Source organism: Cyprinus carpio, chromosome A19 (genome assembly GCF_018340385.1).
Source record: "Cyprinus carpio isolate SPL01 chromosome A19, ASM1834038v1, whole genome shotgun sequence".
Taxonomy (NCBI): domain Eukaryota; kingdom Metazoa; phylum Chordata; class Actinopteri; order Cypriniformes; family Cyprinidae; genus Cyprinus; species Cyprinus carpio.
In genome coordinates, this window is record NC_056590.1 from 5,769,494 (window position 1) to 5,796,993 (window position 27,500).

General features: G+C 33.3%; 1 protein-coding gene and 3 pseudogenes across 2 annotated transcripts in view; 1 reads left to right on the forward strand and 3 right to left on the reverse strand.

The window, feature by feature from the left end:
* LOC109058843 (leucine-rich repeat and immunoglobulin-like domain-containing nogo receptor-interacting protein 1) overlaps positions 1-951 on the reverse strand; it is a 9,754-nt gene extending 8,803 nt beyond the window's left edge. Inside the window, exon 1 of one of the 2 annotated variants that reach the window (XM_042776141.1) lies at positions 800-951. The gene's annotated coding sequence lies outside the window, so the exon portion shown is untranslated. Of the gene's footprint in view, positions 1-678 lie in introns of both variants that reach the window. The other variant, XM_042776140.1, reaches the window with a different exon arrangement.
* A 4,745-nt stretch (positions 952-5,696) lies between these two features.
* LOC109058805 lies at positions 5,697-10,373 on the forward strand (annotated as a pseudogene).
* On the reverse strand, positions 10,355-20,086 carry LOC109058806 (annotated as a pseudogene).
* A 4,170-nt stretch (positions 20,087-24,256) lies between these two features.
* Positions 24,257-27,500, reverse strand: part of LOC109058807 — a 12,668-nt pseudogene continuing 9,424 nt past the window's right edge.

Consider the following 27,500-nt stretch of genomic DNA (forward strand, 5'->3'; position numbering starts at 1 on the left):
TTAATAATAATAAACTAGAAACATGTTTATCAACAGGCTTTTTTTTGTGAATGCATGAAGTAATTATATATAAACCTTGAATGCAGTGCAAGTCACGTTTGGATAAAAGCATCTGCCAAATGCATGAATGTAAATGGGGTTTGATATTTATTTATTTATTTATTTATTTTAATATTACAAGAGGTAATATTTGTTTTTACAAAAAAACACTATATAATAAAAATAAAACTTGTATAAATCAAAACTGCACACAGAGACATTTACATACAGTATATATGCATTTAAAATAGAGAAAACGAAGCCTCTTTTTGAGGGATTTTTGCATTGTGAGATTATTTTCAGGATCTCATTACAGTAATTAACAAAATCTCACTCAGTCTGGAGACAATGATTTTCTATGTTAGGAAATTCAATTCTGTATAACAAATCACAGCGTGCATTCAAAATTGTACTTCACAAATACACTCAATATTTAAATAAGTAATTAAATTAGTTAATTATTTAAATAATACACCAGTAATACTTTTATAGAAACATTTAGCAATCAATATGTTCCTTTATTTGCATTACAACAAAAAACGGGAGTAAAGCCGCTCTTTTGTCATTAATGTCACAATGCAAAAATATTTTTAACGCCAAATATTGGTCCTTAAAATAAGCTTTCTGAAGCAAACTTGCCTTGCGTCTGTTAGGTGACCCGGATGCTCGTGACGGGTTTCACTCGCGCTCAGCAGCACTAGAGTAAGCAGACTTCAGCTCTTCTGTGTTTAATCACGCTTCTTTGTGTAGATGAGCTCACCTGCTGCCAGGCGTCGGAAGCGCGAGCTCCATCAGCGGCGCACAGGTGCTTCTGCTCTCCCGGAGAACGCCGCGCTCGCTCGCTTCATCGCGTCCATGTGTGCGCGCGCTCGGATTTATTTACGCGAACATGAGCGTGGATTCGAGCCAAGACCGCGCATTAGTTCAGCCGCGGTGGAAGACAAAATCTGCGGATTTAACACTGCATTCATAAATAAATAAATAACTACACTGAAATAAATAAGATGGAGAAAATGAGGTCTTAATGTGGCGCCTCCAGTTCTCCCGAGAGAAAAATCATCACCCACAGAATGAAGATATTCATTAAAGTTACTGTAGAGAATGACTACAGAGAGTTTGGTTATAAGAGAGCGTGTGATCAGCAGAAACACACACACACACACACACACACACACACACACACACAGACACTGTCTGAAACACATGAAATCGCCTCAAACTGTCATAAATTTAATTTACTGTATTTAATGACTGACAGTAGTGTGTGTGTGTTTATTATTATTTTTATTATTAATTTTTTTTTTGTATATTTTTTTTTTTATTTTTTTATTGTTTAATTTTTTTTTAATTTTAAATATAAAACATTTTATATACATTAAATTTTGGCACATTATTTATTATAATTTAATATTGTATTTATGTCAAATAAAAATATATTCAATTCAGTTCAAGTTTATTTGTATAGTGCTTTTTACGATACAAATCATTGCAAAGCAACTTTACAGAAAATTAAGTTTCTACAATATTTAGTAGAAGCTTATCAGTGGTGACTGTCAGTTTATGTGCATACGGCAGAAATGTTCAGAAAAATCTATAAAAGACGTAAACAAACAGATGATGAACACTATTAACAGCAATTATGCAATCAAACTTATAGCAGAATGTGTTAGTTCTGTATGTTGTCTCTGGGTTAGCATCATCTGAGGTCCTCTGAGGGGTTGCATCATCTCTTCTCAGGTGTTCTGGATCCAGATCAGTTTACAGGTTATAACTGCATCTCTCTCGGTTGTAGACTTGTGAAGATTAGTTTTTAATGCGAATCCCGTACTTATCCCGGACGCTTCCTTTTTTGGATTGTGATTGTTTTTTTTTTATGATTATTGAAATGCATTAAAATTGTGGTGTCTCACATACATGATTTTTTTTTCTGATTATGTGTGGTGTCTCACATACATGAGAAATATATCTACAGAAAGCTTTAAACGTCTTTTAAACGAATCAATTCAGAACGAAAGCATTATGTAATCTGTGAAGGTTGCATTTATTTTTGAGGTATATTTAGGCTCATTATGGATTAGATGTTAATGTAATACAAACGTGCGATTAGTTGAATAATGACTTAAATTAATGACTATTATCCTAACTAGAAAAATCTTACGTGGGGGCAGAACTATTAAATACCCTCTAGACATCTCTGTTAAAGTTTTTAAAGCATTCTATACACCTTTGCATAAATTCTGAGAAGATTTTCGTGAATCTGGCCCCAGGTTTTGACTGCGAATGTCACATCAGTAACGAATTGCCCAATAATGAAACTAAAAATAATTAGGTCTACATGACGTCTCGGGACAGTATCTTATTACTGCAATATATTTTCACATTTGTATTGCCAAAACAACTGCAGCATTTAAAACTGAAAATAGTAGCTACAAAGCAACAAATACATTAAGAACAAATGTTTTTGTCTCTTTGGCAGATGCGTGTCTCTTTCGGCAGTGTCTTTGTCTCTCTCTCAGAGGCACCTCATCTCTCCTGAGATAAAACAAAAACATATTATATTGTAATTTTATCTAATACTCTGTATGCAGTTGCAAAAAGGACAAAAGCCAAACCAAACGAGGCATTTGTCCTACTTTGCCTAAACCTGCTCTGCAGGTTTGAAACCCTCAGAAGACACTGTCCATATAAAGAGCAAGAGATTCACACCTTTATTTCAACCCCCACAAGCTATACAGAACAAACCCCCTCCAGCTGAACTGAACTCGGTCTGTTTTTTGGCTGCGAGGAATGTGTTGTCATGTTACTGGGTTGAAACATGCCTGCACTCACAGCAGCCCTACTCTTTTTATTCATTATTTTCTAGCAGCGCATATAATTTTTTTCAGCAGACCATAATAATAACAAACATATTGAATTGAAATTGAATTGAATTGAGAGAGAGAGAGGGAGAGAGAGAGGGGGGAAACTTCCTCTTTCAGATGCTGGTAAAGCCAAGACAGGGCTGAAGGACGACAGAAGCGTATCTGTCTCGTCATCATCATCTTCATCATCATCATCATCATCATCATCATCATCACAGAAGCTGGTAAGATCCAACACTGAACTCTTCTGCTTTGCACAGCTTCTATCATACTGTATTCACCATCTGTTAGAACACTTGAGAGAAAGTATTTTACACACACTCTAAATCAAAAACCTCTGTCAGACATTTTCTAAATGTCTTTTTAACATCTAATGCTGTAGAAATGTATCGCAGCAGATGAGGGAAAAACATCATTTAAAAATACATCTCACATCAAATGTGCGATCTGTTATAGTTCCATAGTACACTCTAAATAAATAGATTTTTAAGTTGTAAATAAAACTAAAGTAACTGTAGCACGTTTAACAAAAAAAGAAATAAATAATTGTTCTTCAAAATTTCATGTTTAATTCAGTATGAGTTACCTTGCTGTTTCTTGTGTAGTATTATAGAGTCAAAATATCATGGTATATGAATATGGGTATTATTTATTTTTATTTAATAAGCACACTGAAAAAAATAGTGTAGGAACAATTTACACTCAGAAATAGTCAAGTGATACATCAGATGAACTTTTTCAGAAGTACATTTACTAAAAACAAATGTACTAAAATCAGTTCAGTCATAAAAATGTCCAAGTAAAATCATTTAAAAAATATTAACAAGCAAAAATAAAACAGAGACTACACATTGTAAAAATATACATTTTACAATTATATAAGTTTGAAATAAAAGCAATCTACATTTAAGTGTTCTGCGTTCTTAAAAGGGTACAATTAAAATAATTTTAAAATGTAAACAATCAAAATAAAACACCTACTAATTTTAAAATAAAAATGTGCATTAAAACACTTACGAAATTTATGGAATCATAAAGATTTTAAATGAAAATAATTTTAAAACAAAAATAAGCCCAAATAAAACTTACTAAAAGTAAATTATATATATATATATATATAAACATATAAAAACCAAATAAAAATGACAAACACACACAAAAACAGATTGAATGATAATTTCACATGGAGCTAAGTAAAAATTACATCTAATTCAAAATATTAAAAAAATAGTAGTTTTTTATAGTAGTGTGTGTGTGTGTGCACGTGTCTGTCTGTGTGTGTGTGTGTGTGTGGTGTGTGTGTGTGTGTGTGTGTGTGTGTGTGTGTCTTTCTGTTTGTGTGTGTGTGTGTGTGTGTGTGTGTGTGTGTCTGTCTGTCTGTCTGTGTGTGTGTGTGTGTGTGTGTGTGTGTTGTGTGTGTGTTTGTGTGTGTGTGTCTGTGTGTGTGTGTGTGTCTGTGTGTGTGTGTGTGTATATGATTGTGTGTGTGTGTGTGTGTGTGTGTGTGTGTGTGTGTGTGTGTGTCTGTGTGTGTGTGTGTGGTGTGTGTGTGTCTGTGTGTCTGTCTGTGTGTGTGTGTGTGTGTGTGTGTGTGTGTGTGTGTGTGTTTGGTGTGTGTGTGTGTGTGTGTGTGTGTGTGTGTGTGTGTGTGTGTGTGTGTCTGTGTGTGTGTGTGTGTGTGTGTGGTGTGTGTGTGTGTGTGTGTGTGTGTGTGTGTGTTGTGTGTTGTAGGGATGCTGCTGAACAGGTTTCTGCTGTGTGTGTCGCTGGTCTGTTCTGAGATCAGTCATCTGTCTGATGATCAGTGGATGGCTTGGAAATCTCAACACAACAAGACCTACAGAAACACAGTGAGTACAAACACACACACACACACACACACACACACGATTAATCTATCTCTGTCGGTCGGTCTGTTTGCCGTTTGACCCACTGAACTGAAATCAGCAGAATGGGGTTTGTGACACTCAAGTGTCATCTCATATTTCTCATTAAAAAACCTGATCATTTAAACCCATAAGCGCTGAGGATTGCTCCTGGAGTGCAGACACAATCAGCTCAAGTGTGCCGTGAAATGATTAAATGAAACGCAAGCGCGCAGGACTGTGATTGGTGCGGTCTGATCTGTTCTGAGAACTGTAACCGTCAAGTAAAGCCAGCTGTTGACTGTGTGACCTGTGAAGACCCGCCCACTTAGACAGGAAGAGAGCGTCTGACTGACAGGCGAAGCCACCAACCACAGCTCACCTGGTTGTTACATGGTTTTTATCTCTCTTTTACAACATTTTAAATTAATTTTTAACACATTTTTATGTTTTATTGTCATTTTTAATTTCTTATGCATCTTTAATGTCTATTTTTGAATGATTTCTGAGTCCCTCTCATGAAAAGCAGTGTCTCTTTAACACCTAAACACCTTGAGTTCAGAGAGAACACAGTTAACACACAATCTGAAAGACTTCAGAATATCTGTCTGCCCAAAAGCAACAAATGATTATTATTTCAGATATCAGTGTTAACAAAATAGAACATGTAATTGTGCTTGTATATAACTAAATAGATAAAGTGTTATAATAAAACCAGGCGAATGAAATATGAACAAACCCTTCCGTAAAAACCTTCAGTTTTGTCTGTAGTGTTTTATGGCAAAATATATTAAATCCTGTGTCTTCAGTTTTGAGTAACAGTTTTGAGCAACCGGGTAACTCGTTAGAAGTTGCATAAAGGCAGATTGAGACAGTGTTGCGTGGATCTGTCAGTGAGTGTGTGTTTGTGTGTGTTGTGTTCTAGAGAGAGGAGCATACAGAAGAGGCATTTGGGAGCAGAATCTTCTGGATATCATGAAACATAACGAGGAGACGGCCGTCAGTCTGCACTCGTACACACTGGGACTGAACCAGCTCAGCGACATGGTGCTTTAACACACAACCATTCCTCATCTCTCCGCCAGAATAACCACAGACTGCACACCACACACCAAATATGGCCAGAGGAAGTCCCGCCTCCTACATGAACGAGCCAATCGTCTCACTGCACTGCTCTTAGAGGCACCAGTTCATGCCGACCTGAAATATATGATTTTTAAAGCTATGGTAGAGTTAGATGTTGTTGCTAATTTGAAATGTATTATTTAAATGTGAATTCATTACGTCCCCATTTAAGAAAGAACTTACAAAGAGTAAAATATTGAAACAAAAAAAAGAGAGACTAATCTCACACTGGCAGAAATTATCATTTTGGCTGAAAAGTATGTTTAATTAAATACTAAAATGTCAATTAAAACAAATTACTATAGAAAAAAAAACATTTACTAAAATTAATTAAATCCTAAAAATGGCAAATTAAAATAATCCTTAAAAAATACAAAGTATAAAATACTAATAAAATATAAAAAAAATATAATACTTAAATTAATTATTTCAAAATAACACTTATAAAATTATTATCATTTTAAAGTTAATTTAAAAAAATGAAGTCAAAACTGATCCAAATTAAGTGAGTTTGTGCTTTATAAAACAAGTAGAAAATACCTGCAAAGTGTGTTAAGAAAAATACATTTGATTTAAAGAGAAAACATTCTTTAGCAGATTTTTTCACTTAAAACTCACTTAATTTTGATTAGTTGACTTCTTGTGTCATTATACAATACTGTATCTTACATTTTTACACTACATCTTACATTACATTACATATTTTCTTATGTCTCATAGGTGAGATGAATTGTGTGTGTGTGTGTGTGTGTGTGTGTGTTTAGACTGCAGAGGAGGTCAATCAGTTGAATGGTTTACTGGAGGAAGATTATCTCGGGGTCAACGTAACGTTCCTGCCTCCATCACAGCAGCCCCTGCCTCCGCGAGTCAACTGGACGGAGCACGGGATGGTCAGCCCCGTCCAGAACCAGGTGCTCATTTTAATATTATTACATAGTTATTTTTGTTATAACTTGCACATTTTTATAAATGTAAATCTAACATTATATAACGTGTGTGTGGTGTCAGGGCCCGTGTGGCTCGTGCTGGGCGTTCAGTGCCGTCGGGGCTCTGGAGGGTCAGATGAAGAAGAGAACCGGTTCTCTGGTGCCCTTGAGTCCTCAGAACCTGATGGACTGCAGTGTGAGTCTGGGGAACCGCGGCTGCAGAGGTGGATATATGAGCCGAGCCTTTCCTCTACATCATCCAGAACAACGGCATCGACTCCGACACCTTCTATCTACCCGTATGAACACAAGGTACTGCAGAACACTCCAGCTTCACTACAGCAGTGTTCACAGGTGTGAGAGAAATCAGGGGCTCTCCAACTGGGGTTCCTGAGAGCTCAGGAAAGGATAATAATTCAATTTTAAAAAATACATTTAAATAAATCATTTTAAAATAAAACACCAAAATAAGTAAATCATAAATAAATAATCATAAAAATACACTTAAAAATCAACTAAATCATAGAAATGCATAAATAAAAAAAAACTAAGTAAATATTTTTAAAACAGTGAAAATACAATACACTAAAAATTGAATATTAAAAATGTAAATTAAAATATATAATTTTTAAATAAAACACTTACTAAAAATAATTAAATCATAAAAAAATTTAATTTAAATAAATAAAGAAAAATAATAAAAATAAAAATTCACTAAAAATTATAATAATCATAAATAATCATTAATAAACTAAATGTCAAATTAAAATAAATGAATAATTAAAAAATGAAAAATCTACATGAAACATTTGCTAAAAATTAAATAAATCATAAAAATTTAAAATTAATATAAATAATTGTAAAATAACATATTTACCAAAAAATCATCAAACTACAATGTAATATGAAATTAACAATTTTTTTTAATAAAAACAATGAAAATAAAACCTGACAGGAAAAAAAAATCATAAAAATGTAAATTTAAAATACTTTTAAAATAAAAACAATGAAAAACACTTACTAAAAATTAATTAAACCATAAAAGTGTCACATCTAAAACAAATAAAACGCTATTAAAAAAGAATGAAAATAAAATGGTTACTAAAAATGTATTAAATCATAAAAATGTTTTAAAAAATTAAAATAAAAACAATCAAAATAAAACTTACTAAAAACTAAATCATGAAAAATAACCTAATCAAAAAAAAAAAAAAAATCATGAATAATGAGCAAATGTGTTGTTAAATGATTGTAATATTAAATCTAAGGGGTTTGGCTGATGACAGAGTTTGTGAATCCCTGATCTAGAAGCTCTGAGTGATGTTGTGCCATTGTTTGGTGTTGTGGCGGCGTTCTTGTGTCATTGTTGTGATGTAGTTGTGATGTTGTTTGCAGCAGGGTGTGTGTCGATACTCTGTGACGGGAAGAGCCGGATATTGCTCAGGTTTCAGGATTCTTCCGCGTCACAATGAGACAGCGCTGCAGTACGCCGTTGCTAACATTGGGCCTGTGTCCGTCGGTGTCAACGCCAAACTTGCTTCCTTCCACAGATACAGAAGCGGTGAGACATAAAATACACCCCACACACACACACACACACACACACACACACACACACACCTCACACCTTACACACACACACACACACACACACACACACACACACACACACACACACACACACACACACACACACACACACCACACACTCACACACACACACACACACACTCACACCTACTCACACATCACACACACACACACACACACACACACACACACACACACACACACACACACACACACCTGTCTATCTGCTTTCAGCCCCCTCATGATGCATGTGTGTGTGTGTGTGTGTGTGTGTGTTCAGGAATCTACAGCGACCCGAAGTGCAGCTCTGGACTGATCAATCATGCGGTTCTAGTTGTGGGTTACGGCTCAGAGAATGGACAAGATTACTGGCTGGTGAAAAACAGGTTGATTGTCAGGTTTTAAAGGGTTATTTTAAAATTATAATAATTTATCATTATGATGATATGACATATTCTTATCTGTATAAATATAAATGTTATATATTCATCATTTTTAATATTATTCATAATTAATTTGATTATAATATTGACATTTCATAATATTTTATATTATAATTTGTATAAATATTGTATTATAATATTCATTTTTTATAAATATAATATTTTATGTTTTTATAAAAATGCTGCTGTAAAAAAAACAGCTTAAAACTTAAAGTAGTAGCTGTTAAGTCGCTGTATTTAGTGTGAGCTCTAAGTGCTGAGAATGTGAAATGATGATTTAGTCAATAATCGTGTGTCTCTGTGTCTCAGCTGGGGAACCGCGTGGGGGGAAAACGGATTCTTCCGCATGGCACGAAATAAAAACATGTGTGGAATCTCCAGCTTTTCCATTTACCCCACCATCTCCTCCGACCGCATCTGAGCTTCCCGTCCGAGACACTGGAGCCCAATATATCTTAATACATCACTGATTTCCTGAAAGACTTCAGTTTCTGTAACAGCCCTGAAAAACCAAACTCTTGACAAAAGCAAAGAGCATTCATTTAAAACGACTGTTTGTGATTTATACGATTGAAAATAAAGCTGATAATTAATTTAGAATTTAGGCGGAGGAGTATTCTCAATCTAAAGAGTGTCTGACTGGACAAAAATGTCAATGATTTTAATATAATTAATTTAAACATTGAAATTAGAGATCCGTTGTATTTTCTTTTCTTTTTTTTATCAAAACAAAACACCAAAAATAAATTAAATATTAAATTGTAAAATTAAAAGTAATACTTCTTATATAAAAACTATAAAAAATAAAACTTTATTAAATCATAAAAATTATTCAGTCATAAAAATGTGTCACGTCTTAAATTAATTGTAACACTGAAATTAGAGATTGATTGTTTTTTGTGACTCATGGGGAAAATTTAGTCTAATTTTGTGTTATAAATGAATATATATATATATATATGGGCCAATTTTATTATTACTATTATTCAAATTTAATTAAAATATATAGATTATTAGAATTACGTTAAATTAAGTGAAAGACATAAAGAAGTGTCACCTTCATGCATGAAACTGTGCTTATTTTATATTAAAATTATTGGTAAAAACTAGTAATAACTAATTAAAAATTTATATCTTTAAACTATATAAACACTGAAATTAGAGATTCGTTTATTTTATGTGAGAAAGGAAAAATGAATGGGAAAATTGTAGTTATAACATGCATGTTTTTATAAATATAATATTTCATATCAGATTTATTTGTTAATTGTCTTATAATGTTCATATTTGTATAAATATAAATGTAGTATTTTATATTTGTTAGTATTTTATAATATTATTAATAATTATTTTATTATTATATTCATATTTTGTATGTCACACAGCAAATGCCTTTCATTTAAACACTGAAATAAGAGTTTGATTTTTGTGGCTCTTGAAGAAAAATACGTCTTATTTTAAGTTTATGTTGACTGTTGTAAGAATGAATGAAGCTCAAAGTTTGATTAAAAGATTCAATAAGCAGCATGGCTTTTATTGATTGTGTTATAAAATATTACATTCTCTATAAGACAGTTATGATCAAAACTGCAGATATGTGCGTTTCCCAGCGTTACAGTCCTGAGTCAGAAACTACACAAAAGCCCTCATCATACTGGACTGAAGAATGACGCTCAGTAGTTTGAAGCTAATGTTAGTGTGTGTGATGGGTCCAGAGGTCCGGTCCGGTCCGGTCACATGTGTTCTGGATGGTTCTGAAGGCAGCTGATGAAGTCCTGCACCTGACGCCCCTCAAAACAGATCTGATAGACGGAGACGAAGAGAGGAAACCTGCACACACACACAAGTCAGGTACGGTCATCAGGTCAAAAGATGATGAGGATGATGAGGATGATGTCATTGGGACTCACTTGTCCACCATGCTCTTCTTCTGGAGGATCTTGTAAACCTCTGCAGACGTCTGAGGACCCTGGAGCTTCTGACCGTTCAGCATCTCAGCTTCCAGCTCCACTATTGACTGATGAAAAACAGAAACATCACTTAAATAACACAGAAAATCACATTCAGATCACACAAACTGGCCAAAATTGAGATTTGAGATTTTTTGAGAATTAAAGTTTTGATGCTAAATTGTTCAGTTCATTTGCTCCATCTAGTGGCCAGAGTCGTGGAACTGCATTGATGTTCATATTAAAATTATTGGTAAAAAAAAAAAAAAAAATCGGATTTAAAGGTAAATAAAATTAAATAAATTAACATAAATTAAATTAAAATAAAGAGATAATTTAAAAATATAAATATATTATTATATTATTAAAATTATATTATTAGAAATTATTTAAACTTAAATAATAATAAATGATTAAACTAGTCATTTAGAGGTAAACACACACACACACACACACACAAAAAATCTCCCAAACATTTTATAATAAACTTATTGGTTAAAACTAGTAGTTAGGAGGTAAATAAAATAGTTTATAACAAATCTTCACAAAAATGGCATAAATAATAATGTTCAGATTGTTATTATAATTAAATGATATAACATATCTGGACATGTCATGTGATCATCCGTGTACTTGAGTCGGACCTTCTGCGAGCGGGCGAAGGCCTCGGCCACGCGGCGGTTGCGTCCTCCGTAGCAGGTGGTGATGAGGTCGGCCACGCCGCAGCTCTCCAGGAAGGTGGCGGAGATGACGGCGCTCTTGCAGAAGAGTTTGGAGAAGGCCACCATCTCCATCAGCCCCAGCCGGATTCACTGCAGCTTTAGTGTTGTCCCCGAATCCCAGACCGTCACAGAAAACCTGCACCCACCGCCACGATGTTCTGACACACACACTAAGACACGGCAGTCACAAACTACAACACACACACACCCACTCACACACACACACATTAATACCAAAAAATTAACACTTTACACACACATAAGTACACACACACACACTAAACCACACATTTAAAACACACACACAACAACACACACAAAAACAAACACAAAGGCATTTAAACACACACACACTAAACACCAAAACACTAACACAAAAACTTAAAAAAAAAAAAACACAAACAACACTACAAACACAAAAAAACCACAAAACAAACACCACAAAACAAAACACCACACACAAAAAAAAACCACAAAATAACACAACACACACACACACATTAATAAAACAAACACACACAGAACAACAAACCAACAACAAAACAAAAAAAAAACAAAACAACACACAAAAAAACAAAACAAAAAAAAACAAAAACACACATTAATTATTATACATAAAATAAAATAAAAAAATCCTAAATAAATAAATTTCTAAATAAGTAAATGAATAAATACATTCCTAACCAATAAAATGTAGTTTTAATTCTTGAACTGTTAAAAAACAAAACCAAACAAAAACCAAACACACCACACAAATCATACAACAAAAAAAACAAACCCAACACAATTACAACAAAACCACACAAAACAAAAACAAACATAAACAAAACACACAAAACAAACCACACAAACTTAAAAACAACCACAAACAAAAATACAACAAAAAAACAACACACACAAAAAACAAAACACAAAAAAACATCACAAAAAAAAACAACAAAACAAAACAAAAACATACAAAAAAAAACCCACAAAAAAACAAAACAAAAACAAAACATACAAAAAAACAAAAAAAAAACAACACAAACAAAAAACACACACAAAAAACACACATAACAAAAACCAAAACACAAAAAATTAATACACAAACACAACAAAACACACACAAACACACAAAAACAAACCCACACACACACACACACAAACACACCACAGTAACACAACAACACAAAACAAACAACAAAAACAGACACAAAAAAACACACACACTTACACAACACCAAAAAAATAAAACATACCCACACACACACACATTAAAAAACAAAAACACACAAACACAAATTTAAACAAACACACCAAACAAACACAAAAAACCAAAAAAAAAAAAAAAACAATTTTAAAACAAAAAAAAAAAAAAAAACAAAAAAACCAAAACAAACAAAAAACAAAAAAAACAAAAAAAACACACACACACATTACAACACACAAAAAAAAAAAACAAAACACACAAAAAAACAAAAAAAAAACAAACAAAATAAAAAATTTGTACACACACACACACATCACACACACACCCACACACACCCTATTTACAACATTACACACATTCCACACACATTAAAACATTTATCACATTGAACACACCACTACCACAACAGAACACATTATACACACACACACAACCACATACATTTATCATACAAACACACCACCACACCAGACAAATGCTCAGCTGCCTGTCAGACATTTACGACAAAACACAATGTTTCATTAAAAATTAAACTGACAGATTTGAAATTTGCCTCAGTTATGCCTTGAGCAACTTTTTAACAGGAAGACTTGTGTAAACTGTTTGCAAGTCATAATGAGTTTGTAACTCAACAAGGATTTTGTATCTTTTGTATCTTTGTAAATTTCATCTCTTAATCATGACTTTTTATCTCGTACTTTTGACTTTTTCTGTCATAATTATGAGTTTTTTATTTCAGTAAATGTCGTGACTCTGTATGCATGATAATTATGTCTTTTTCATCTCATCAAATTTTGATACTTTATGTATATTTATATTTATGTCAGAATTAAAACTTTTCATGTCATTATGGCTGTTTATCTCTTATTTCCTACAGTACAGGTCAAAAAGTTTGGGAAAACATTACTATTTTTTAATGTTTTTTGAAAGAAGTCTCTTCTGCTCATCAAGCCTGTATTTGTTTGATCAAAAATACAGAAAAAACTGTAATATTGTGATATATTATTACAATTAAAATAATAGTTTTCTATGTGAATATACTTTAAAAAAAATAATTTATTCCTGTGATGCAAAGCTGAATTTTCAGCATCATTACTCCAGCCTTCAGTGTCACATGTAACATCCAGTTCTATCACATGATCATTTAGAACTCATTCTAATATTCTGATTTATTATGAGTGTTGGAAACAGTTCTGCTGTCTATATATATTTGATGAAGAAAAAAGGTTTAAAAAAGAACTGCATTTATTCAAAATAAAAAAAAAATATACTAAATCTATTATTATAATAATATTTTTCTTTATTATCACTTTTTATCAATTTAACACATCCTTGCTGAATAACAGTACTGAATTTATTTAAAAAAAAAGAAAAAAAAAAAATTACTGACCCCAAATTACTGACCAGTAGTGTATATTGTTATTACAAAATACATTATATTTTAAAAACATAGCTTCTTCTTTTTTTTTTACTTTTTTATTCATCAAAGTATCCTAAAAAAGTATCACATGTTCTGAAAAAATCTTAAGCAGCAGAACTGTTTCCAACTTTGATAATGAATCATCATATTAGAATGATTTTCTAAAGGATCATGTGATAAATGATCCTAAAAATTCAGCTTTTGCATCACAGAAATAAATGATCATTTAAAGTATAATAAATTTTAAAACAATTATTTTAAATTGTAGTTAATATATCACAATATTAAATTTTTTTTTCTGTATTTTTTGATCAAATAAATGCAGGCTTGATGAGCAGAAGAAACTTCTTTCAAAAACATGTAAAATAGTAATGTTTCCAAACTTTTGACCTGTACTGTATATATATATATATATATATATGAACATAATTGTGACGGTTTGCCAAAATTATGTCGTTTCTTTTAATCTCATCACTCTTTTTATCATTTTTTTATCATTATTATGATTTTTTATCTCATGATTCTCATTTTATTTTTATTTTTTTGGGGGGGGGCATAATTATTACTTTTTAGCTCATAATTTTGACTGTCATGATAACAACTTTTTAAGTTGTGATTTTGACTGGTTCTGTCATGATTATAACTTTCCCTCATAAATTAGATTTTTATCTCATAATTTTGTCTTCTTGTCATAATTATGGGGGGGGTAGGGACTGTCATGATAAATAATTTCGACATGTCATAATTATGACTTCATTATGTCATTACAACTTTCCCTCATAATTTTGTCTTTTTGTCATAATTATGACTTTTTATCTCAGAATTTTATTTATTTATTTATTTATTTATTTATTTATTTATTTATTTTCAATTATGATTTTTTTTTTATTTTTTATTTAATTTTGTTTTTTTTGTTTTTTTTTTTTTTTATACTTTTTTTATTATTTTTTTTTTTTTTTTTTGGGGCATTATTATTACTTTTGAACTTTTGAACTGGTTCTGTCATAATTATAAGTTCCCTTCTTAATTTAGATTTTTATCTCATAATTTTGTCTTTTTGTCATTATTATGACTTTTTATCTCATAACTTAAATTTTTGTCATAATTATCTCATAGTTATGATTTGCCTAAGCTTCCACAGGACATAACATCATGTAATCTGAAACAAGTGAGACGATGTTTTAATGATCACTTCTAGATCATTGTGAGATGAAAGCACCTTCAGCGCTCCACACAGCTCCACCGTGTCGCTCTCCTTCACCACAGTGATGCGGAAGTTCGGCGTCTGCAGAAGCTCTTTGAAGATCTTGCTGCCGTTGGATTCATTAGTGGCTCCTGAAACACGCGGTGTTGTGAACACGAGGTGTAGAGCTCTGTGGGTTTTTTATAGGAGGTGGTGTTGTACACACCGATGGTGGTCTCGCAGAACTTCTCCTCGGCCACCTCGCTGGCGATGTTGGCACCCATCAGCACACTGACCTCGATCTCCAGCTTGGACCTGATGATGTCAGAGATCAGGGTCAGTCCATCCGGACCCTCATCGATACCCTTAACACACACACGTAATAAATATAATACAAACATTCAGGATAATTATAATTAACTAATACTATTAAATCATATTTGTTAATTGAAATAAAGCTGAAATAAAATAAATCCCAGAAAAAAAACTTTTAGTGTTGCAAAGGAAGTATTTCTCACTTTAATTCATTTTAAGTTGAAGCATTAAAATTACTAGCTTGAAATAAAAAATAAAAAATAAAACCGAAGTAAACCTTAAAATAATAATAATAATAAATAAATAAAATGAAACCTAAACAGTAATAATAATAGTAAAAACAATAAAACTGACACACATAACGCGTAACATAATTACTTAAACTTTAACTAAAATTAAAATGAAAAAGTATTGAACTAAAAGATATTCAAAATATTAATACATTCTGTAATAGTACACAAAATAATACTGAAATATCGCTGACTGCGTAAAAAAGATACGAATCATAAAAAAGATATCAGAATCAGAATCAGATTAGCTCATACTTTAATGAGGGAGATGCCGGTGGCTCCGGGTTTGACGTGAGGTTTCATCTGGTCACAGATTTTGACGAAGATCAGGAGGTCTGCTCCGCTCGTGGCCTCGGGGACATCAGGAACAGCCACCTGAGGAAACAGAGCAGATCTGAACCCTGATCCTCCTCTCAGCAGGCGCTTCACGGCTCTCTGTAAGCACTTCCATCATGAGCTGCTTTACATCGCTGCTTCTTAACCTTTTAAACAATATTTGAAGGTCTCCCATATTATTACATCTACCATTTCTGGTTCAGTTATGACAACACTCAAAAATGTCATAGTTATGACTTTATCTCATAATTATCTCTAATAATTTTGTCCTTTTGTTATAATTTAGAGTTTTTATCTTATAATTTCCCCTGTTATAATTAACTTTTTATCTTATAGTTTTAGCTTTTTATTTCAAAATTTTAACCTTTTGTCAATTACGACTTTATATCTCATAATTATGCATTTTTATCTCAATGCCATAAATGTTACTCTTTAAACTCATAATTTCAACTTTTTGGCATAATTTAGATTTTTTTATCTCATACTTTCAAACTTGTGTCAATTATGACTTCATATCTCATAATTAAGATTTTTTATCTCAATGTCATAAATATGATGCTTTTAACTCATAATTTCGACTTTTTGGCATAATTTAGATTTTTTTTAATCTAATACTTTCAACCTTGTGTCAATTATGACTTTATATCTCATAATTATGATTTTTTTTCCTCAGTGCCATAAATATGACTCTTTAAACTCATAATTTCAACTTTTTTGGCATTATTTTGATTTTTTTTATCTCATAACTTCAACCTTGTGTCAATTATGACTTTATATCTCATAATTATGAATTTTTCTCTCAATGTCATAAATATGCCTCTTTAAACTCATAATTTCATCTTTTTGGCATAATTTAGATTTTTTTATCATAATTTCAATTTTTATTATTTGTTTCTTATAGTTTTTTTTTCTTTTTATTATTTTGGTTTTTTCATTTTTTTGTTTTTTATTTCTTTTTATATAATTTCTTTTCACTTTTTTTCATTATTGTGTACCTTTTGTCTATGTTACATGTCCCTAGTGTGTGTTTTGCCCTGCTTGCCTTCATAGTTACCCTCATTAGTTGCCATAGTCACTCATTGGACCACATCCACTCATTGTTAGTTCCCATAGTAACTAATATTCTTGCTTTTGTTCTCCCCGGACCCTTGTATTAAACAGCCGTTGAGTTTCTCTTGTGCTTTGGCAGTTGTTGGATGTTATGGTGCCGTTTCTGCTCGTGTTCTGTTCCTTGTTTCCATATTTTGATTTTTGTTTGTTCTTGTCTTGTTATTAAACTGCCTGCATTTAGATCCATGTTCCCTGCCTGCTTGCTTCATCCACCAGCACATTACAGTCTAACTGAATAATCCACATTTTATCACATCATTTAGAGTTGTATCTCATAATTATTATTTTTTATTGTCATAAATTAGTTTTTATCTCATAATTTTTGACTTTTCATAATTTTTCATAATTTCAACTTTTTATCACATCATTTAGATGTTTATCTTATAATTATGATTTTTTATCTCATAATTAGTTTTTGATGCCATAAATTAGTTTTTATCTCATAATATTGTACTTTTTGCCAGAATTTTTACTTCGTCAGAATTTCAACTGTTATAATCCACTTTTTATCACATCATTTAGATTTTTATCTCATAATTATGATTTTTTTATATCTCATAATTATTATTTTTGATGCCATAAATGAGTTTTTATCTCATCATTTTTTACTTTTTGTCAGAATTTTTACTTCGTCAGAATTTCAACTGTTATAATCCACTTTTCATCACATCATTCATACTTTTATCTCATAATTATTCATTTTTATTATTTTTAATGCCATAAATGAGTTTTTATCTCATAATGTTTTACTTTAATGTAATCAACTTTTTAATTGAACTTTTTTTTACTTTATATCATGCTTATGACTTTTCATACCATAAATATGACTTTACAATCTCACAACTTCATCTTTCTGTCATAATTTTAACTTTTTATCTCATAATTCATCTGTTATACTGGTTACTGGATTTAAAAAAAATGTAAAAATCTTGAATCTTTTTCATTTTTGATTTTTTAAGATTAAATGAAGATTAAAAATTTTGAAGTTTTCATTCATTTTTTAAATAAAATTAACCATCTGGGTTCAGGAACAGCCTATGTAGTATGACCTGTACTGTTCCAGCAGGTTACCTTCATAAAACTGATCAAGATCAAGACATTTCCAACGCAGCATCTGAATGATTGCTACATCACTTTTATTATTCCTTCCACTTTGACCTGGTTGATTATACTCTGTTTGAGTTGCTGTTCTCTAACTAGGAATCCAAATTTGTGTGCAATGATTTCAAAACCTCAAGTGTACATGTGCTCATTTATCTTTTCCCATCATGACCTCTGCCTCGCTTATTCAGTGATTACTTCACTACATATGAATCATTATTAATCTGCTACACAACGTTGTATAATTTTGTCTCAGTAATGTGTAGATGAGTATAAAGGTGATTAGTGCAAAGGTCAGCACTGTAACCTGTGTGTAACCCTATTTACTCAAAGATACCATGGTATTACCTTCTGGATTTCACTAGTTCATAAATCAACCAGGTCCCAGCTATCAAAAATATCAAAATTCACTTATGAAAATGTTATTTATGAATATTCCCTAAATGTTCTGAATGTTTTTTAAATGTTTCTTCTTGGTTACACGAATATTCCATTTGATCATTTTGCAAACATTATGGGAATGTTATTTTTAAATGTTCTCTGGAAAATATTGTTACATTTATAAAACGTTACTATATTTTGCAGAGAATATTTAAAAGTAACGTTCTCTGTAACTGAAACGCTTCAGAAAAAATGCTACATGAACAATTGCATAATGAATGTTTTTGTGGTAACGTTTTGAGAACATTATTAAATGTATGTTCAAACTCTCCAGAACATTCTGTGTTTGCTGGGGTCGTACTCTTCCCAGCACTGTACTATTAAGAGAAACACACACCACATTTTTGGGCAGTTTGTGTCCGGGCAGATATTTGACGTTCTCGTGTTCGGTTCGGTGTTGATGATCTGCGGTGAGTTTGCGTCCGTCAATCATCTCTCATAGCCCACATCTTCACCACGCGGATCGAAGCGGTTCGACGCTTTCAAGCTTTCTGCCCGATGATCTTAGCGATGGCAGAACCCCTGACCAACAAATTTAAACACATTATTTTAAAAGATATTTTCAAAATACATGATCTTAGCTTGTTTAATAAATATATTTAATTTTTAAATATATTTTCATTTTTTTTATAAATTTTTTTTGCATATGCGTTTCACTGGGAAAACACACAAACTAACAGTAAAACTGTTGATTGATTGAATAACTGGATGTGAAACTGTGAGAAGCTTCAAAATTTAAAATGAAAGTTTTCCTACCGTAGATATATGCCTACTATGTGGGAAAACAACAGTGCTAACCGTTGGATACTCTTTAGAAAAATAAAAAACCCGCGAAAATTACATGGCAATCAAACGGTAGTAACGAAGCACCGCGGCGTGTGCATTAAAGCAGCTTCAGTGGTAACACCACAGTTCTGTACAAACACACCTGTGTGGAGATGTGTGGAAGAAGCAGGTGAGAAGTGGGTGAAGTTGTGTCTCGTTCCGCGCAGACAGCTGCTAAAGCGTTCTCAGACGGAGTATAAGACGGAACTCACCAGTTTCCTGAGCCGATGATACAAACTTTCTTTCCAGGCATCGTGTTTGTTGCTGTCTGAGGATCAGAGAGAGACTGAAGTTTGATTTCCTGACACACCCGACATACAGAGAGAGAGAGAGAGAGAGAGAGAGAGAGATACAGAGAGAGGGAGAGAGAGAGAATGCAAGGCTAGGTTCAAAAGGTTGGATTTGTTTTGCGTCTTCTAAATTCCTGTTTTGTGTCTAATCATCTGTGTTACAGTCCAACTGTATGGATTGATTCAATTCAATATGTTTTTTGTTGTCGTGAATTTTTTTACATTTTTTGCCAAAGCATAGTGTTTACATTGAATCTATATGCATGCATGTTTATATGTTTATTTATTTTATTATGTTGTTTTTAAATTTTATGGTGATTGTAATTGTTAATGATGTATTCTTTAATGATTCGTGCATTATAATGATTGAATGCAGCGCGTGTTAAATGATTTCATTTAAGAATAAAATCAAACATCCGAGATCAGGTCAGATTTCACCAAATGTCCCACAACTACAGAAAAAGCTGAAATCAGCAACGAGGAAACAACTTCATTAACACACTGAATAATGTTTTCATGAATATATAATACCTGTGTAATATAATGATGTCTTCGTGGAAATGTTTAAAAAGAAAAAGTTATAATATATAAAATCATATTTAAAAAATTAATAATATAATAAAAAAAAATGTTTTGACACTACATAAAATATAATAGGCAATGTGTAATATAATAAAGTCATGAAAATGTACAAATGAAAAATGTTTTGCTTTAGGGAATAAAATAACATAAAATATCATTAGGTCACTATTAAACAGCAGAAGTCGATGGAAAGTCCCAGTCATGTGATTGGTTATGGTTTTGATGTTCGTGTGGGATGAGATTTCTATAATTCAGCAAAATCTGACCGATGTATCCTGTGTGATGAAAACAGACGACTAAATAATGTTCTGTGCCGCATCTAAAACATCTGGACTGTGTTTAAAACATCCAAGCATACATATAACTACCCTGTATTTATAATTATATTATCATTTGTGTTCATTTATAATGAAAAACATCTACAAACCTGAAGTTAGTCATTGATATAAATGTTCTGTAGAAGCAGTATTTTGGATTTCTTTTCAATTCTTGTGAAAAAAAGAGAAAAGAATAAAGGCTGGATTTCTCCATCTTGAGTCTTTGCCTTCATTAAATATTATGAATTCATATATTTACACACATCACGTTCTGCAGAGCTGGCAAAACAAAGATCGGTTCAGAGACCACAGGACATACAAATGATCAGGTTTTATCACCACGTGACAATATTATGAATTCATATATTTACACTTATCTCTTTCCCTGGAGAAAGACCCTATTGTGAATTTTCATCTGAAGTCAAGTATTACAATTTTCTTTCTAAGTTATTGAAATTGCAGTGTTCTTTTTTTTTATTAATGATTGATTATTAATTTTTTAAGTTTATGAGTATTTTTCCACAGACAAAAACCACCACTAATAACAAAACCACCAATATTTAATTATTCTACACATTAATCCTATAATTTATGTTTAAAGCATTTCTGTTGTCTTCAGTAATATGGATCAGAGCATGTACGTGATTAGTTATTTCCCGAAAAGTAGATCAATTAAATAGCAGTCTAGGTAATAATCAGAACAATAACCAGTCTGTAAACAACAGCATTTCATTCTGATGTCATTAATCAGTGAAACAGCAATAATTTATTATGATCACGGAGTGATGAATTAAAACATACACTGCATATGAAACTCTCCACATACAGTCCTTCATCTCATCAAGCACAGAACAGAAGATAATCACGTCACTGAACTCAGCAGCTGCTCACCTCCAGCTGTTATTAATAACCATCAAGCACAGAACAGAAGATAATCACAGCATCTTCACTGTACAGTATATGTAATCCAATCACAAGTGTGATTGTATATATTTCTTCCTGAGCCAAAATATTTAAAATCATGCTGTGTAATAATTGAAAATGTCCAAAATAATAAAATGCTAATAATAATAATAATAATATATTATATATTCAATTCTACATACTAAAAATCTTTTTTCAATTATTCAATCATTTATTTACAGTTTCTCACATTTGTGCTAAACCCTGTTACCATGTGATTTTCACCATATTACCAAAAAAGAAATAAAATATTATATATATATATATATATATATATATAAATTATTTTTTTTTGTGTGGTAATTCTACAAAATACTCCCTAAAGTGACATTTAAGTACAATTTTTTTTATTGTTTTGTTTTTTTTGGTAGACAGTAATAAAATTTTCTATATATTTATATTTATATATTTTTTTTTTTTATATTAATTAGGATTTTTTTTATCATACATCACCATCTTTCACAAATCCAATTAATATGAAAAAGTTAGTTTAAACTCCTGAGGTTGACAAACATTTCCTTCTTTGTTGGAAGAAACACATAAAACTCTCTCTCTCTCTCTCTCCCTCTATATATATATATATTTGTGCAAAGGGCCTTGAGGTTCTTTTCAACATGATAGTTCACTACAAACATAATCGCTGATATACAGCCACGAGTTCAATCCTTCTAGGTGCAGACCTTCAGTAACCGGACTGCAGATCAGCAGATGTTTGGAGGTTTTCTCATGATTATATTCAGACAGACGCAATCAAACCTCTTTCACAAACATATGAACACGTTCCTCTCACAGAAAATCCTGCGGAGGATTCGCTCGTTTGATTGTAAATCAACACACAGACATTACAGAGAAAAACTGCATAAGATGATGTCATTGGGTGTAATTAGTTATGAAAGCGTCTGACAGTAAAGCTGTCTTCATGAATTGATTACTAATTAGAATGAGAGAGGATCACATGCGTCATGTGACAGTGTGAGGGTCACGTGATGAGGAAGTGAGGTCATGTGACACGCATGCCACACACGTTGCACATTTCACAACAGAAAAACATGCACGGTTATCCAAAACATCACACGCTCCCTACCTGGTCATGTGTTCAGGCATCACACATTTTTAGAATTGAAAAGAACAATCCGATACAATTTAAAGCAGGACGTTCCAATCACCGTTATTTTATATACCATTATAGTTTATAATATTAATGTTTTGAGTTAGTTTTTATTAACATGTTTAATTAGCTATTATTGTATTTATTTTATTTTTATTATTTTTTATTTTTATTTCAATTTAATTTTAGTTAAAAGTTTTAGGAATTTTGAAGTTTTTTTTTTTTACAGTTCTATGAATTATTTGTATTAATATTTTTAAATAGCTATTATTTTATTTTTATTATTTTTATTTCACTTTAATTATAGTTAAAGTTTTAGGAATTTTGTTGTGTGTTTTTGTCTTTTTTTACAGGTCTATATAGTTTTTATTAAATTTTTTTATTCCAGTTTTAGTTTGAGATATTTTAGTACTTCAATTTAAACTAAATGTAAATGTTGCCTTGGGAACTAAAATATTTTATATATACAGTATATATATATATATATATATATATACAGTATATATATATATATAATATATAATATATATCGATATATATATATATATCTATATATATATTATTATATATATATATATATATAAAGTTGCCTTGGCAAATAACTGAAATAAAAGCTGAAGATGAAGTCCTAAAATTAATATGAAGTAAAATTAAGATCAGTGTTGTTGTCAACAAAAACTATTCAAAATAATTGTTATTAATTGAAATAAAAAAGAAAATAAATCTGAAATATTAGATGAAAGATTTAAAAATGACTTTGAAATTAAATAAGATGAAGTACTAAAATTACTACAACTACAAATATTTAAAACCAAAGTAAAAATTTTATTTTATAAAACAGAGAGTTCCGGTCCTTGATTCTGATTGGCTGAGCTGCGTTCGAAGCTGCAAAATAACATTACCCCTTTGTTTACTTCTGTGTGTTGCTCGGCAACCACTTTGTTGCAACCACAAACTGTTTCTGAGGAAATACATTGTTTTGGTGGAAAGAATACTGTTTTATTAATATCATGTACCCTTTATTTGCTCTGTTTTATTCTGCTGAAACCTTACTACATATATGGAATAAAGTTAATAAAAGCAATAAGCACCATTGAAGCCAGTGGTTTTACAGTGAATTATAACAGCTCATATCTAAACAACGACCCTTAGCTGTGATAAATTCACTGTAAACCACGGCTTCACGAGGATACTGCTTTAGTTCAAAACACAAACTAATTAAAAATGCAAAATAACAGAAAAAATGAACAAAACTGTTTGTTTATGCTTTAGCGAACGATAATAACCATGGGGGCATTGTGTGGCGTCAAAACAGCAAGCCTGTGCTTCATGCACACTTACGAGGCGTCTCGTCAGCTAGGATGCTGTCTATGTAGGGAGGGTCGGCTGTAGTTCTCTCAGGATCTGTTGAAGGCCGCCAGCACGGCCCAGATCACCTCCTCGGCGGGGGTCGTGACCTTTGCGCTCTCCAGGTCGGGGTCGGCCTCCAGCAGGCTACGCGAGCGTGAGCTAGCCGTGTCGTAGCGCTCATCACTCAGTGAGCTCAGTGCAGCTCTCCAGCACGTCCCGCGGCAGTGCGCTAGCAGGATCAGCGCTAGCATTGCGGCGGCTCATGCGGCGCCAGTCGTTGGTCCAGCGCTCCAGCAGACCGTCCTGCAGACGCTGCACCAGACGCTGCTTCTCGCTGCTGTCCGTCAGCGGGTGTGTGGTCATGTCGAACAGCAGGAAGGTCTGCTTCTCCGTGCTCAGGACGCCCTTCTCCACCAGACTCTTGGCCAGACGCTCGCGCACGTTACGCATCTGGAAGTGCAGCTTTAACGGGTTCCACGTCTCGCCTGAAAACATAGTTCACACCACAATCACAATCACATCTAATCAGAATGCTTCTCATCTTCCAGCGTTCTTTAATATCTGAAGCATGATGACTACTCCATATTTTTAGTTCTGAAAGAGAACTATATATATTTTTTTTTAAATATAAGTAACTCTTCAAAAAAAAAAAAAAAAAAATCACATTATACATATATTAGATAAGGGGAAACACGGTTCTTGTTTTGAAGGACAAAAACATTAATATTAGGTTTTGTAATTAACTAAAAACTATCAAAATAGTTGTTCATTCAAGGTAAAGGTTGGTACTGCTTGGTGACTTTCAACATCCACCTAGATAAACCCCAGGCTGGTGACTTCAACCATCCTGCTCGCCTCATTTGTATCTCAAGTGAGCATCTACTACAGCGACTCACAAATCAGGCAACCAACTGGACCTCATCTACAACGCGCTGTTGCTCGCGTGGACAACTCTTAGTTACTCCACTGCACACCTCAGACCAATTCCTCATTACTGCTAATATCGCACTTACTCCTGAAGTGGCACACGCTCTAACGCAGGTCACCTTTCGACGGAACCTACGCTCACTCTCTCCATCTTACATTTACATTTTACATTTACATTTAATCATTTAGCAGACGCTTTTATCCAAAGCGACTTACAAATGAGAACAGTAGAAACAATCAGATCAACGAGAACAACAACAGTATACAAGTGCTATGAACAAGTCTCAGTTAGTCTATTACAGAACACGTAGCCAGAGTTTTTTTTTTTTGGGGAATATGATAGAAAAGAAAAAAGGTAAGTATAGTATTAGTTGGTTAAGTGCAGGCGAAAAGATTGAGTCTGGGCGCAGTCCAGGAAAAAAGTCCGTGAGAGTGATTTTGAACCTCTTTGGGGATGCTAAACACAAGGGTCGTTCACTTGCAGAGCGCAAACTTCTGGAGGGCGCATAAGTTTGAAAATAGTGAAGTTTAGGTAAGTTGTTAATTTTGAGTGGAGCTATCTCTGTGGTTTTAATCTTCACATTCCTTCACTCTCGTCCAGTTTTCAAGCTCTGGACACGAACAGTGCTACGGACACTATTTGCTCCACTCTATACCTCTGCTTGGACAAACTTTTGCCCACTGTCATCTAGACCGGCACGCAACCACCCCATCTGCCCCCTGGCTGTTCGATGTTCTCCGTGAACATCGCTCTAAACTCAGGGCTGCAGAGAGGGAAATGGCATAAATCAAGAAACTCTACCGACCTCAGTGTGTTTCAGTCTCTCCTCTCTTCCTTCTCTGCAAACGTCTTCACTGCTAAAACATCATACTACCATGACAAAATTAACAACTGTTCTGACTCTCACACACTTTTAAAAACCTTCTCTTCTCTTCTTAATCCGCCACCACCTCCTCCTCCATCGACTCTTACAGCTGACGACTTTGCAGTTTTCTTCACAAATAAGACAAGAACCATCAGCGACCCAATTCTCCACACCACCAGACTGAGGAAAAAATTCACCAACGACTAATGCACACTCTCTCTTCCTCCTCCTCCACTCTCAGAGATGGACGTTTCCAAACTATCCTGTCCAGTCATCCCTACTACTTGTCCATGATCGATCCCCACTCACTCTCCTTCAAGCGATTTTCTTCTTCAGTCCATACCTTCACTTACTCACATTATTTCAACTCCTTCTCTTCACTCTGGGAACATTTCCGCTCAGCATTTTAAGCAGGCTCGGGTAAGCCCCACTGCTGAAGAAAGCAAAACCATCTCTAAATCCAGCACTTCTAGAAAACTACCAAGACGGTATCCCTTCTTCCATTCATTGCAAAGACACTGAGCGAGTCTTGTTCAACCAGCTCTCTATGTTTCTTGTACAGACACAACCTCCTGGACAGCAATCAATCTGTCTTCAAAAGCGGCCCACTCAACTGAGACTGCCCTGACTTCGGTTACTTGAAGCCCTGCGACTGGCAAGAGCAGCTTCAGAAATCCTCAGTGCTCATCTTGCTGGATCCATCTGCTGGTTTTGACACCGTTAATCACCAGATTCGACCTATCCACCCTCAGAAAGATGGGCATCTCTGGAAACCGCACACCAGTGGCTTAACTCCTACCTTCTGATAGATCCTCAGGGTTGTTTGGAGGGGTGAGGTTTCTAGTCACAACAACTCTGCTACGGGGTCCTCAAGGCTCAGTACTTGGACCATTCTCTTCTCCATCTACATGACGTCATTAGGATCTGTCATCCAGAAGCATGGCGTTCTTATCACTGCTACGCTGATGACACTCAACTCTACTTCTCATTCCAACCAGATGACCCGACGGTAGCTAAACTTATGCGCCCTCCAGAAGCTTGCGTTCTGCAAGTGAACGACGCCTTGTGGTGCCATCCCAAAGAGGTTCAAAATCACTCTCACGGACTTTTTCCTTCCAACCAGCTGCTCCCAGCTGGTGGAATGACCTCCCGATCTCAATTCGAACAGCTGAGTCTTTACTCATTTTCAAAAAACATCTAAAGACTCATCTTTTTGCCAGCACTTGACCAACTAATACTAGCACTTACCTTTTCTTTTCTTGTCTATCATATTCTAAAAAAAAAAATAATAATAAATAAAAAAAAAAAAAACCCTGGCTACGTGTTCTGTACTAGACTCAACTGAGGACTTGTCATAGCACTTGTAT